This window comes from Macaca mulatta, chromosome 7, assembly GCF_049350105.2.
Source record: "Macaca mulatta isolate MMU2019108-1 chromosome 7, T2T-MMU8v2.0, whole genome shotgun sequence".
Classification (NCBI taxonomy): Eukaryota; Metazoa; Chordata; class Mammalia; order Primates; family Cercopithecidae; genus Macaca; species Macaca mulatta.
The window spans coordinates 162858398-162872047 of NC_133412.1; the positions used below are offsets into that span (position 1 = coordinate 162858398).

The 13650-nt window shown below is 43.3% G+C and overlaps 1 protein-coding gene across 24 annotated transcripts in view; it reads right to left on the reverse strand.

Annotated features, from left to right (window-relative positions):
* FOXN3 (forkhead box N3) overlaps positions 1–13269 on the reverse strand; it is a 468244-nt gene extending 454975 nt beyond the window's left edge. For all 24 annotated transcript variants that reach the window (XM_077941600.1, XM_028851735.2, XM_077941594.1 and 21 more), the window contains exon 1: positions 13132–13269. The gene's annotated coding sequence lies outside the window, so the exon portion shown is untranslated. The remainder of the gene's footprint in view (positions 1–13131) is intronic.
* Positions 13270–13650: the final 381 nt, after the last annotated feature.

Here is a 13650-nt window from a genome sequence, read left to right on the forward strand (position 1 = left end):
ACAAGTAATTAAGCTGTCAGAAAAATAGAAGTTTTTTACTCTATTAGACACAAAACTGTAAGAAGAATAAAGATACAAACAGAAATTAAAAAGAGGCTGAACGCAGTAGCTCACACTTGTAATAACAGCACTTTGAGAGACTAATGCAGGAGGATCCGTTGAGCCCAGGAATTCGAGACCAGCCTGGACAATATAGCAAGACCCCATCTCTACTAAAAAGTAAAAAAACCAGCCAGGTGTGGTAGTGCCCCATATAGTTTTAAATGATAATATGTAATGTATGAGATTAAAAAAACAGTAAGCAAGCATATAAATGATATCACAAATGAAAAACTGTGATGGCATAGAGATTAAAAATAAGAATTAGAGGCTATTATAAACAATCACTATGCCTCCTAATGTTAAAACTGAGATGAAATCAACAAATTCCTAGAAATGCATAAATTGATAAAATGGATTCAAAAAGCAATAGAATACCAGATTAGTCTTACTATAAAATAAATTGAATTAGTAGTTGCAATCTTCCTAAAAGAAAATACCACTTCCAGATAAACAGATGACTACTATCAGAAGGTAACTACTATTTTGAGGTATACATAATTCTAGTCTTATACAGACTATGCCAGACAATAGAAAAACTCTTTGACTTATTTTAAAAGAATAGAAAAACATTGATACCAAAATTTGATAAGATCAAGATTGAGCATTGAAGCCAGTAAAAAAAAAAAAAACTGATAAGAGAATTACAGGACTTCTCACACCTTTGCACTTCTCACATATGTGCAAAATTTGGAGTGTGTGTGTGTAGTATAAAAATAAAACTGTAGTCAGGCACAGTGGCTCACACCTGTAATCCCAGCACTTGGGGGGGCCGAGGAGGGTGGAGCAGCTGAGGTCAGGAGTTCGAGACCAGCCTGGCCAACATGGCAAAACCCCAACTCTACTAAAAGTACAAAAATTAGCTGGGTGCAGTGGCGCATGCCTGTAATCCCAACTGCTCAGGAGACTGAGACAGGGGAAGCTTGAACCTGGGAGGCGGAGGTTGCAGTGCGCCGAGATTGCACCACTGCACTCCAGCCTGGGCGACAAGAGTGAGACTCAGTCTCAAAAAAATAAAATAAAATAAAAAAATAAAACTGTATAGCTACCTCACACTATACACAAAAAACAATTCTGGGTTGACTGAAGACTGAAATATAGCAGCCAAACAGGTACTTCGTAAGTGGAGAAACATGTACGACCAATAAACATAAGATGTTTAAGCTTATTAATGACCAAGAAAATTAAAATTAAAATGACAATGAGATTATTTCACACCTAATAAATTGGCAAAAATGTTAAAGTCTGACAATATTTTTGGGGTTTTTTTGTTCTTTTTTTTTTTTGAGACGGAGTCTCGCTCTGTCCCCCGGGCTGGAGTGCAGTGGTGTGATTTCAGCTCACTGCAAGCTCCGCCTCCCAGGTTCACACTATTCTCCTGCCTCAGCCTCCCGAGAAGCTGGGACTACAGGTGCCCGCCACCACGCCCGGGTAATTTTTTGTATTTTTAGTAGAGACAGGGTTCCACCGTGTTAGCCAGGATGGTCTCGATCTCCTGACCGCATGATCCGCCTGCCTCAGCCTCCCAAAGTGCTGGGATTATAGGCGTGAGCCACCGCGCCCAGCCAAGTCTGACAATATTAAATATCAGTGAGAACATGAAATAACAGAGACACTTAATGTTGGTGAGGGTGTTAACTCGTACAGCCACCTTTGCAAACAGAAGGCATTAAGATGCTGGAGAACAGTGAGCTTGCCTCAAGATCTGTTGTGGCCAGCAGAGGGGACCCCATTCAAATACCACCAAGTCAGTGGCTGGATAGAGGGAGTGGCTAAGACTCAAGTTTAGGTGAGGCCAGGTGGCTCATGCCTGCAATTCTAGCACTTTGGGAGGCCCAGGCGGGCGGATCACTTGAGGTCAGGAGTTCAAGACCAGCCTGGCCAACATGGTGAAACCCTGTTGGGTTTCACTAAAATACAAAAAATGAGCTGGGTGTGGTGGTGCATGTCTGTAATCCCAGCTACTCAGGAGGCTGAAGCAGGAGAATCGCTTGGACCCGGGAGATGGCGGTTGCAATCAGCCAAGATCGCCCCACTGCACTCCAGCCTGGATGACAGAGCGAGATCCTGTCTTGAAAAAAAAAAAAGACTCAAGTTTGCTGCCCATGGGCACAGAGGTGGGACCTAGTCAGCAGGGAGTGCCACATAAATTCTGATAAAGCCAAGAGGATGACCAGGCTAACATATTTAGCAAACCGTGGATCACTTATTGGAACCAAACCAATCTTTCTTTCTCTAAAATAGAATGGAGTAGGTCAAGCTGGATTAAGTGTAGCAAGAATGACTAAATCTTGTAAAATTTATGCTTCAACTATACATGCTATCTTTTTTTTTTTTTAGACAGAGTATCACTGTCACCACACTGGAGTGCAGTGGTGCAATCTCGGCTCACTGCAACATCCGCCTTCCAAGTTCAAGCAATTCTCCTGCCTAGGCCACCCGAGTAGCTGGGACTACAGGCACACACCACCACATCCAGCTAATTTTTGTATCTTTAAGTAGAGATGGGCTTTCACCATGTTGGCCAGGATGGGCTCAATCTCCTTTTTTTTTTTTTTTTTTTTTTGAGAGGGAGTCTGCTCTGTTGCCCAGGCTGGAGTGCAGTGGTGCGATCTCGGCTCACTGCAAGCTCCGCCTCCCAGGTTCACGCCATTCTCCTGCCTCAGCCTCCCGAGTAGCTGGGACTACAGGCGTCCGCCACCACGCCCGACAAATTTTTTGTATTTTTTTAGTACAGACGGAGTTTCACCATGTTAGCCAGGATGGTCTCGATCTCCTGACCTCGTGATCCCCCCACCTCAGCCTCCCAAAGTGCGGGGATTACAGGCATGGGCCACCTGGGCCACGGCGCCCAGCCTATATATGCTATATTATAAAAACTGTAGTTTCATCTATTCACAGTATACATACATATATGTGGTGTACACAATATATCTGTATCTTACTGTAGGTCTTTGAAAAGCACTAGACTAGACTATGTGTTATAAAACCACAGACTTCAACTTCTAATATAGCTGAACAAGCAGCTCCCAGAAGGCAAGAAACCTTGCCTCCAAGACCAGAGGCCACCGAGCCTAGGGACCCTGAGTTTGTTCCTCCTTCATAAGAAATAAACGCAAGGGCAAGGTTGACATTCCTTCCCACACACACTGTCATAGGCCAATAACTGGGGGTGGGGTAGGCGAGACAACCTGGGGGAATAAGCACTGTTTTCCTAGGAAGACTAGAATTATCTTAAGGAACTGTTTGGATTAGCAGATCCAACTAAGTTTTTTAATGGGTGTGATCAAAAGTTATTCTTTCTCTTGACGATCAATGGCTGTGTGTTGGGGAGGAAGGCTCACTGTAGACAAAATGAACAAACTGCATTTTCTCTGCACATTGGAGTTTTCCAATGAATGAAAGTGGTGACCGCACAACATGGAGGAAGAAGGTTGTGGCCGGGGAACAAGATGCACAAAGGCTGGGGAGCTAAAAGGACCACAGCAAGTTCAGGGGTGAAGAGACACCGACTAGATCCTGGGGCATTCTCTGAGCAGTAATAAGTGGGGCAAGATTCTAAAAGAACTTGAAAGTTAGGCAGAAAAAGAGAGACTTGGTAGACTGGGCAACGAGAAGTCATCAAGGTTCTTTTTTGAGACAGGGTCTCGCTCTGTCACCCAAGCTGGAGTGCAGTGGCACAATCTTGGCTCACTGCAGCCTCAACCTCCCAAGCTCAAGTAATCCTCCCACATCAAGCCTCCCGAGTAGCTGGAACCACAGGTGCACAACACCACACCCAGCTAATTTTTGTATTTTGTAGAGATGGGGTTTCGCCATGTTGCCCAGACTGGCATCAAGGTTCTTAGTAGACAAGGAACACAACAACATTGACAACATAACAATAAAAATAGCTACAATAATTTGAGTTGCAACCACGTGCCAGGCTCCGTGCCAAGTGCTGTTCAGGGACTCATGATTTAGTCCTCCCAATAATCCTTTCAGGATTTCCACATTACTGAGTTTTATTTCCATAGTACTTATGGAAATACTACCTAAGGCTTGAGTCTTAGATTAAGTAACTCGCCTAAAGTCACACAGCTGTTAAGTGGCAAGAGGGGGTCTGAGAACAGGAAGTCTAGCTTCAAAGCCCGTATTTCAAGAGAGTTTTAGGGACAGAAGTCTTCCAGAGCACAATCAAGGTCACTCGTAGTTTTTTTGGAGGGAAGCACCAGTAAAAGTTGTGGAGATGAACAGGGGGTGGATTTTAAAGAAAGCAACAAGAAGCCCTGGGGTGTAAAACGAGGGGGGGGTCCAAGTTTTCGAGCCTGGGAAATAAGGATCATGGTTGTAACCAGGGGAGAAAAAAATGGCGGCCCTTATGGATAATGTCTGCCTGAATGCTTACCTCTGAACTTGTGCCACTCCTCCTGTTCCCATTTTTCAGACTGAAAAACCACTCTGCCAGGATCTTCATGTTGAAACTTAAAGGTACTATCAAAAATGATTATTCTAAAACATCTATAGTTGCAAAACTGTAGAAGGAGCTGAAGAGGAAAGAGTGGGTAGCAGAACCTGCTGATGGCCTGGCCACGTGGCTTGCAGGCTTTACCATCTCAGGGCATGCCAGCCAACTGCCAGCTGCTACGAATGGCATCAGGAAGTTCCTGAGAACCTTCTCTGGCTGAAGACTACTCTGACAGCTTTCATAGATCTCAAGTACTGGGATCAACATGCCCTGAGAGCAGTCTTCAACCCATGACTGAAAGCAGAGTGGCTGGCATCGGCGCCCCACGTGCCCTAGTGCGGCTGAGTTCCACCACCCGCAGTGGATCTGATGGGATAACTCACGACTGGCTGCCTTCCCTTCCTCATTTCCCTCTCCTGCACCTACTGGTGTCTTCCTGGGACGGTCTCCCAAGTAAACCATCCACCCTTCAATCCTCCTTGCAGGGTCTGTTTCTAAATGAAAACCAAAGGCATAATATCTCCAGGAAGGATCTCAGGAAGGTGGCACTTCAGTCTGTCTCTATCTGCTTAGAATATGAACTTCAAAAGAGCCACATTTGGAGATATTTCCAGTTAAGAAGCCCATGAGAGTTACAGAACAGGGGATAGTCTGTCTGGGAATGATTTCTTCACCCTCGTATGCCTATCATAGGGGCACAGCTCCTGGTATGCAGTAGGTGCCTGATAATTGCTCACTGAATGAACGTGAGGACGATTTGTTTCCCCCAATTTGTGCATATGTCTTTGGCATTTTCCTTGATGAATTCTTTAAAATAATTTCATACATGTGAAATATGTGAAATCAGACCTGTGAAATATTAATTAGTTCCATCCAGTTCTGATCATTCACCTGATCTCTTTAAGAGAATGAGAAAAGCAGCAGACACATGTTTCACTGAAAATGTCTACATCTGTTCCATGGCCAGTTCCAGCTGCTCACATGTATACGAGGCACAGTGGCATACCCAGTGATGATTTAATTTGTAAGTGTCCCCTATACTCTATGAAAACATCAAGCTGAACCCCACCCTAACTTGGTCTCTGCAGACTTTGTATGATTTAGGGGTAGAGGGGAGCCCCTAAAAGAAGACTGAAAATCTTGCTGATCTGCTGACTTAAGTCAGTTTTTTCTTATTCTGAAAGAAATCAAGGTGATGTCAGTGTATCTGCACACCTGAGTTTGTCGAGCCATTCAGACCAAGTGTAAAAGTGAGTGTTGTCTAGGAATCTGTTTTGTGTATTAGACATGCTGCCAGTTATACCCAGTTAGACTGGGTATAATCTTTGGGTAATTCTGGAATTAGGACTTTTCATTTACCAAGTAGGTAAATGTGCTCAGGGGTGGATGAAGAGAAAATCAAAAGGTGAAGACAAATAAAAATAATCACTGACAAGGGATCTAAAAAGCCCCTTCCATCACTAATGGTCAGACGTGAGAACACAGAATGTCGAGAAGTAAAATCCTATTTCCGGTGGGAATTACAGCAAATATTCCCCAACCCATCCTGCATATTTTTCCCCCCTGAAGGGAACTCCATTTTCAGTGTGGAAGGGGAAGTCTTCAACCCTGGGATCGAAACAGTCAGAGGAACAGTTGTGAGGTGGTCAGTCTCCGGGGAAAGCCTGGGATTTGGAGTCAGGGGACTAGACAGTGAGAACTATTAATAGGCGGGTACCAAAGAATGCGTGACTCTGGGAACACAGTTGCCTTGGTTTCTTCATCTGTAGAATGGGACATTAATGCATCTTCTCATTAGGTATTAGTAGCAGTATTATTAAGTTAATATGAGAACCAAATAAAATAATGCAGACAGCAGCATCTGATAAATGAAGGCCCCTCGCTAGTATGATGTGATTTTTCTGTATCACCCAGTACTGCCACACTTCCCCAGAAGTGTCAAGAGGCCATTCCAAATACTGAATCTAGCCACAAGAAACATGATGGCCTTAATTTAGAGACATTTATTAAATAGTCATGATAGAGTCACTGTTTTATTTTAAAGGCTGCAAAAGGATTCAGTTTGCTGAGTTAGGAAATTTCAGAGAGCAACAAGATCTCTTAAACTGGCTGGGTGTGGTGGTTCGCACCTGTAATCCCAGCACTTTGGGAGGCTGAGGTAGGAGGATCACTTGAGTTCGGGAGTTTCAGACCAGTCTGGGGAGCATAGGGAGACCCCATCTCTACAAAAATAAATAATTAGCCAGGCATGGTGGTACACAAGTGGCTGTCGTCCCAGCCACTCAGGAGGTCGAGGTGGGAAGACTGCTTGAGCCCGGGATTTCAAGGCTGCAGTGAGCCCTGACTGCACCACTGCACTTCAGCCTGGGTGACAGAGTGACAGAGTGAGACCCTGCCTCAAAAAAAAAAAAAAAAGAAAGAAATCCGGGCACAGTGGTTCACGCCTGTGATCCCAGCACTTCGGGAGGCCGAGGTGGGCAGATCACAAGGTCAGGAGTTCGAGACCAGCCTGGCCAGCATGGTGAAACCCCATCTCTACTAAAAATACATTAGCCAGGTGTGGTGGCACACGCCTGTAATCCCAGCTACTCAGGAGGCTGAGGCAGGATGATCGCTTGAACCCAGGAGGCGGAGGCTGCAGTGAGCTGAGATCGCCCAACTGCATTCCAGCCTGGGTGACAGAGCAAGATTCTGTCTCAAAAAAAAAAAAAGAAAAAACTCTTACATGATCTAAAATCTAAACTTGTATAACATACTAAAATTTGTCTCCAAGTGGGACCTGCTACTCTCTGAACCTTAAGAAAGTGGCACCTGCAAAGGCACTGCAATGGTACTAGGCACACATTTGGAGAAGCCATCTGTGAGCAACTTCAGCAAGGTCCTGGTAACTGGCATGTATCCTTCAGTTTAAAAAGAAAGTCCCCCAAACCATGGGAGCTTAATGCTCACTCCCAAAGAAGCACTGCTCCATTATCATGAATACGCCCTGGGACGGTTCTGTTGGTTACACACTCATTCTTCTTTGAAATGCAGGTGGGAGGAGGAAGGAGATAGCTTTAAACAGCCTCAACATGAAAAGCATCAGTTAACACAATTCAATAGTTAACCACGATCATTTCGATCATTTCATCATTACCACAGCCAAGTATTTGGTCCTTATGCTCATTTCATCTTTGTAAAGGAAATATTTTATATATAATTTTTTCCCAGCGAAATTGTTGGAAGATCTGTGGCTTTCTGGAAAACTTATTATTTTAATTGTCATCTCTAACCCCATGCAGATAGTAGAAACATGGCAAGCACAATGAAAGTAACCGGGGAATGTACAGAAGGGTCTGTCCTTTCTACTTCTATAGACTTCTCAACTGAGCTGCCTCTGAGAAACAATGCAGAGAGGTTGGCTGTGGCCATGAGCAGCACAGTTCTACTATGGTTTGCCTGAATAAAGAGTCTCCTGATTTCTCACCTCCATACCAGGCATAGGTGAATCTAGTGATCGTGAAAAGCAAGAGTGGAACTGAAGGGGATTCCTCTGTTTGCCACCCCTAGAAATCCTCAATACTGACAGCTTCTGGGATGGAAGGGGGAAAACTGAGCCCGATCTCAATAATGCCGTTTCAGAACAATCTCATCATTGAGGAGAGAATGTGAATATATTTGATGATATGCAAATATCATCTGTGTGTTATCATTTTACTCAACACTCAAAACACTACTGAGTCTGCCAAGCAGATTTATATAGCTTGGCAAATTTTCATTTCATGAATGACACTTCATATGAAATTATTTTCACTGACTAATAGAATAACAGTGATAGAACAGATCTTGAGGTGGTGACAGAATAAAGCCATGTATTCCAGCAAAATTATAACCAACTAATCTCAAACATCCCCATATGATGTTCCTATAATTTATAAATAAAAGGAGCCCTGGTTTATAAGTAACCCCTAAGAATATGCCTTCCCTCTTATTATAGACTGGGCTAGGGCTCTTTCATGCTTGTGGTCAGTCATCTTTTTCTATATGTACATAGGCTTCCTAGGGTACACTGTATCACATCACTAATTGCCACCTTTTCCCTACTCACTATGGGCACAAGCGGCCTCTTAAATTGTCAAGGCAAAAGTTCTCCCTTTCACTAAGAGGTTCCAGGGCTCTGCAAGCAATTCCCCAAGGTCTTCTTTAGAGAACATTTTAGAAGCAGTGGTTTGCAAACTGTGTACACGGTGGTACTGGGTTCTAGAGTGTGCCCTGGGCACAACCCAGGTGACAATAGCAGGCTCTGGGCTCCTAGTTCCCTCAGAGCAGCTCTGTTTTTATTTGACTCATACATGAGGGTCTTGCATAAGATTCTATTTGGTGCTAAGTATAAAACAAAAATGATGTCTACGAAAATGTGTGCAAACCATTGCAAGAAATGGTTCTGTCTCCCTCAGGCACTCTTAACCTCCCTCACCAGGCTGCTCTCTGCAAATGGAGGTGGATGCATTTACTTTCCTTTAAAGAAGCTTACCCTTTTCTCCTCTTCCAGAATTTGAAACATCTAGGAATTGAAGCAATTAAATATACTCATTTTCAACATTCAGAACCTAATCCAGACTTCTGCACAGCAAATCCTTTCAAAGTTAAAATTCGTTTTCCTCAAGTGTACTATAAACTGGATTTAGCCAACCCATCCCCAATTTCGATTTTTTTTTTTTTTTGGCTATCAGCAAGAATGGCGTATACCTGACATGTATTCTTTATGGACCTTTTGTTATAAGCAATGAGAAGGATGACGCTGCCTCTTTCTCTTTACCTCTCTACACTAATCCAAAATCGACACTGGCATTCGGTTGGTATTCTGGAATAATTATGAGAAATTTGGCATAGCCATCCAAAAACAGCAGCTTCAGTGAGTATGTGAGTAACTAGCTGACAACTGAAAATGAATTGGAATGTTATTGAACATCTTGTTCATTTGTATTAGGAAAATAAGTTGCACATGGTCGTACCATGATCAATTTTCCTAATTCCAAAATCAGAAAGAAATAAACCTAAATTCCACAGGTTTGCAGAGAATCAATTGTACCCCTCCAAAGCCCCTTTTGAAATGAAGTGTTCTGAGCCAACTATTTGAAAGACAATAGAGAATGAAGGTAGATTCTAGAAACCAACAAATCCCATTCACTTCCTTCAGTTTGTAAAAACAAGCAACTGACATGTTTCCTGCCAAGGAACACACTGGTAGATAAGAAAGCTCCCTACAGGAAATCCTCGCTAAAAGAGACCAGTTGTGCCATTAAACTTAATCTTCTTTACCAAGTCCCAATCAGTTAAATATCTGGGTGATTTAGCATATATTTCATAATCCCATGTTGTCAAATATTTAACTTCTAAAGTACATATTTCTATGGCATACATGCACAATATTAAATAAACATTAAAATAGAGTTAGGATTCTTTTCCTCCCCACTCCCCATGCAATTAGTTGATGAAAATAAGGGAAATTTCCTGCTTTTTAAAAAGACCAAATTGTTAATTGAACAAGTTTTAAAACTGACCATTATTAATTAAGATAAAGCTATTCAATGCTTTAAATTGCCATGACTTGAAGGAAGACATTTCTAAATGAATATCAAGAACAGAAAATCTGAAGACTGCCATTAACAAGATTAGAAAAATATAAGGAATGTATTTGCTTTATATTTTACAAGGTTCAATGTTGATCCTCAAAGTCAAAATTTAGGACAGGGCCTCGTTGGTTATTTTTTGCTTAGCAAAATGAACCGGGGCGGGGTGGAGGCTAAGGGGAGGGGAGGTCTCCAAACTTTTTTCTATATAGTCCTCATGGAAATCATTACCAAGATACTGGAAATATTTGCAATTTTGATACTGGGAACATCTCAATTATCCTAAAAACAAAAGCACTCTTCCCCATCCACAAAACAGTAAACTTTTCTATCATAAGTCAACTGGATAATAATAATGACAATTATGAAGCAGTTCTTATTTTCATTTAGATTTTCCTTTCCCTGGTTAGCTTCTGAGAACACCCTCTCTTATATTTCCCAAAGTACCAGGCAATCTTCATCCCTCCCCTTCACCCCCCTACCCCCACCCCCACCACCCCACACACAAACGCAGCCTTAGAGCAGGGTTCTAAAAGGCCACCAGTCTGTAAGTTCCATTGCTTGAGTTCAACTTTGAACCCTCTTGTAAACACAAACACCTCATTATAACTTCCCCAGATGACTCCTCATCCACAGGTAACATTCTAACCTTTCTGACTCTCAAAAGAGTTTTGTTCTAACAGTAGACACACAAATCAGTTTGATTCCACAATTAAGTGTTCAGATACATTGTTCTCAGCCTTCCCTTGCACAGCTCAGAGGTGGCAAAATGCAAAGTAAGCCTGGGGGCTCATCCTTGCTTTAAGGCTGTTTCCTCAAATATTTCCAATAAAAATACAGTTATGAAATCTAGGAGACCACATTTTTGGTTGTTGTTGTAAAATGACCTTGATTTGACAGGCACGATCTCAGGTTTCAACAGATGCTGTGGGAAAGCTTACAGAAGCCAACATGTTCTCCAGGCATCTGTGATGACATGCAGGTTTTGTTTTTGTTTTTGTTTCTTTTTAAGTGGTGGTCATGGTAGAGTATGTATGTGTAGTGGGGGTGGGGTGGGGTTACTCCTCTCGGTTTCCATGACAACCATGTCTCCACTCATCAGTTATTAGATACAATCCACTTCCTGTGTCTAAATTTTTAAGCCAATCAGAAAAGTGTTTATACATTTAACAACTTCTGGGACAGTGCTTCTTTAATGAAATCGCTTTAAAGGCTCAAATGAAGATGTTTACGGTCTGTGTTACAGATACAACATTGCACAATGTTTACTAATTCATATTTTTATATGGTGCAGAATGCCCTTCTTCTTGGATGTGAAATGCATTATCCTCAAAGCAGATGCCACAATCTCTTAGAATAGTGTGCAGGCTGATTTTGATTGTTTTCTTTTCATTGTCTTTTCCTTTCACTGTCACAATTTTAGACTTAGTGCATGAAACGTGCTAATGCACAAGGCACTTAAATTATCAAAGTAATGATACAGTTAAGCATCCATCTACTGATGGTCCTTTTTAAAGACTCAGATCCAAAACCAGTTAGGAATCATTATTCTAAGTTGAACAACTTGGCATTCTACAACTTATGAGCAGAAATCATTGAGAATGTATTGTAAAGTGCTGTATCTATACGTGTAAGCTAGTAGCTTACGTCTGCAAAGAAATTTGTCACCAAAATGGCCTACTTTATCTGGATAGAAACAAAAAAATTAAACATAAAGGTATCTCGAGCAAACTGCACCCGAATGAAAAACCGACCCTGCAGAAATCTGTGCACAAGAGGGCTACGTGAAACTACAGCACGATTTTAAAAGAAGGTTTTGGGTGACTGTTTTCCTAAGTCTCAATCTAACTGACCAATCAGTGTGAGAGTTAAAGTGGGCTCCAGTCATTCTTGCAGCCTTCAGAGCTCTGCACCCTCCGAGCTGCTCTCCTCTCCAAGGCAGAGCCGGCGATCAATGAAAAACAGGGAACAAAAGGAATATAACAGGATGTCTTCCTTAGCTAAGGAAAACGATTCCCTTTTTCCTCAATGAGCCAGTCGCACCCTGCCTACGACAGCTCCACACGGGAGCTTCCAGCAGACCAGTCCTTTCGGGTGAGGCACATTTTACATTTGCAATCATGTGTCCCAACTGCTAGCAAATGTGTCACCTTAAGCACAGCCTGTGACAGAGGGCTCCCCGAGCCCAACCAATTGAAACTAATAAATTAAATAAATTTGTAATCCCACAATTAAAAGCTCCTGAGAAAGATTGCATTTCCCTTCCCCAAATGTCATCCCGGGAGTATAAACAAAGCATGAAAAATAGTCTCTTCAGCCTTCCCAGCCGGCAATCATGGTTTTCCCCTCAAAACAATGTTTCTCCAAAAAGAGAAATCTTATTACCCTCAGTGGAAACTCATCTATAGATGTCATATCAGGATAACCCGTTACAGTATTGAAAAGAGGCTGAAACTGCCCATAGATTTGACACTGTTTATAATTGATAGCAAAACAGTTGCGACAGCAATGCTGTAAACTCTGCCCAGCCAAACAAACTCCACATTTAACACGTTCCTTCCTTGAAAATAAAAGTAACGCCCGGGGAGCCCACAGAAGTGGGCTTCCCTAAAAGTAATTAACAGAATTGCATCAATTATTTGATTATTTTTATAAATATCTATTTGTCTGCAATTTTTTTTTAATTTAAAAAGCGACTATCCACACATTCCTAAGAAACTTTTTTTTTTTTTTAATGAACTTACTTTTGAGACAAAACTAATGAAAATAAGCAACTTGCCATGGCTGGATCTTTCCCATTTGGGCTGCAAGCTATAAATCAATCTGAAACCAGGTGGAAATAGGGGGGCGGACACCTACAAAAAAAAATCAAAGGGTGCCCCAAAATGCAGCAGCCTGAACACGGAGGGCTTCTCGTGGCAATGCTAAACCCGAGCAGATTAGGAGGCAGGAAATGAGCCCCATTTTCGTTACCTTCGATCGCCTGCCCCCCCGCTGCTTCTCGCGGCCGCATTGGGGGGCTGCGGCGACGCTGGACTCGCGGGTGGCCCCGCCGCCGGGTCGCGCCGTCTCCCGGCCGAGCTGCAGCAGATCGCGGCCGGAACCCCGGCTCCTGCGCCCGGCGCCCGCCCGGGGTCGGCGGCGCGGCTCCCACCCGGGCCTGGAGCCCTGCTGGGTCCTAGTGCGCGCCGCGCGCCCGCCTCGCGGCCCGGTCTGCAGCCCGCACCGAGGGCAGGCAGCTCCCAGCGCCGCGAGTCCCCGGGCGAGGCCGCCACCCCCTCGGCCCCTTGCGAAAGCGGCCGCGGGGTGTGCGGATGAACTGGAGCTTAATTTCAAATCCTGGCACAAGATGTTCAAAAGAAAGACATTGGCTCCAACTGAACTCTTAGAAGGCAGATGCTAGGATCTGCAGCCCCAGGATAAGCGTAGGGCAGTACCTAGCAGACAGAGGTTTGCCCGGTGCACTGGTGATATTGGCGGTTCACAGACGGT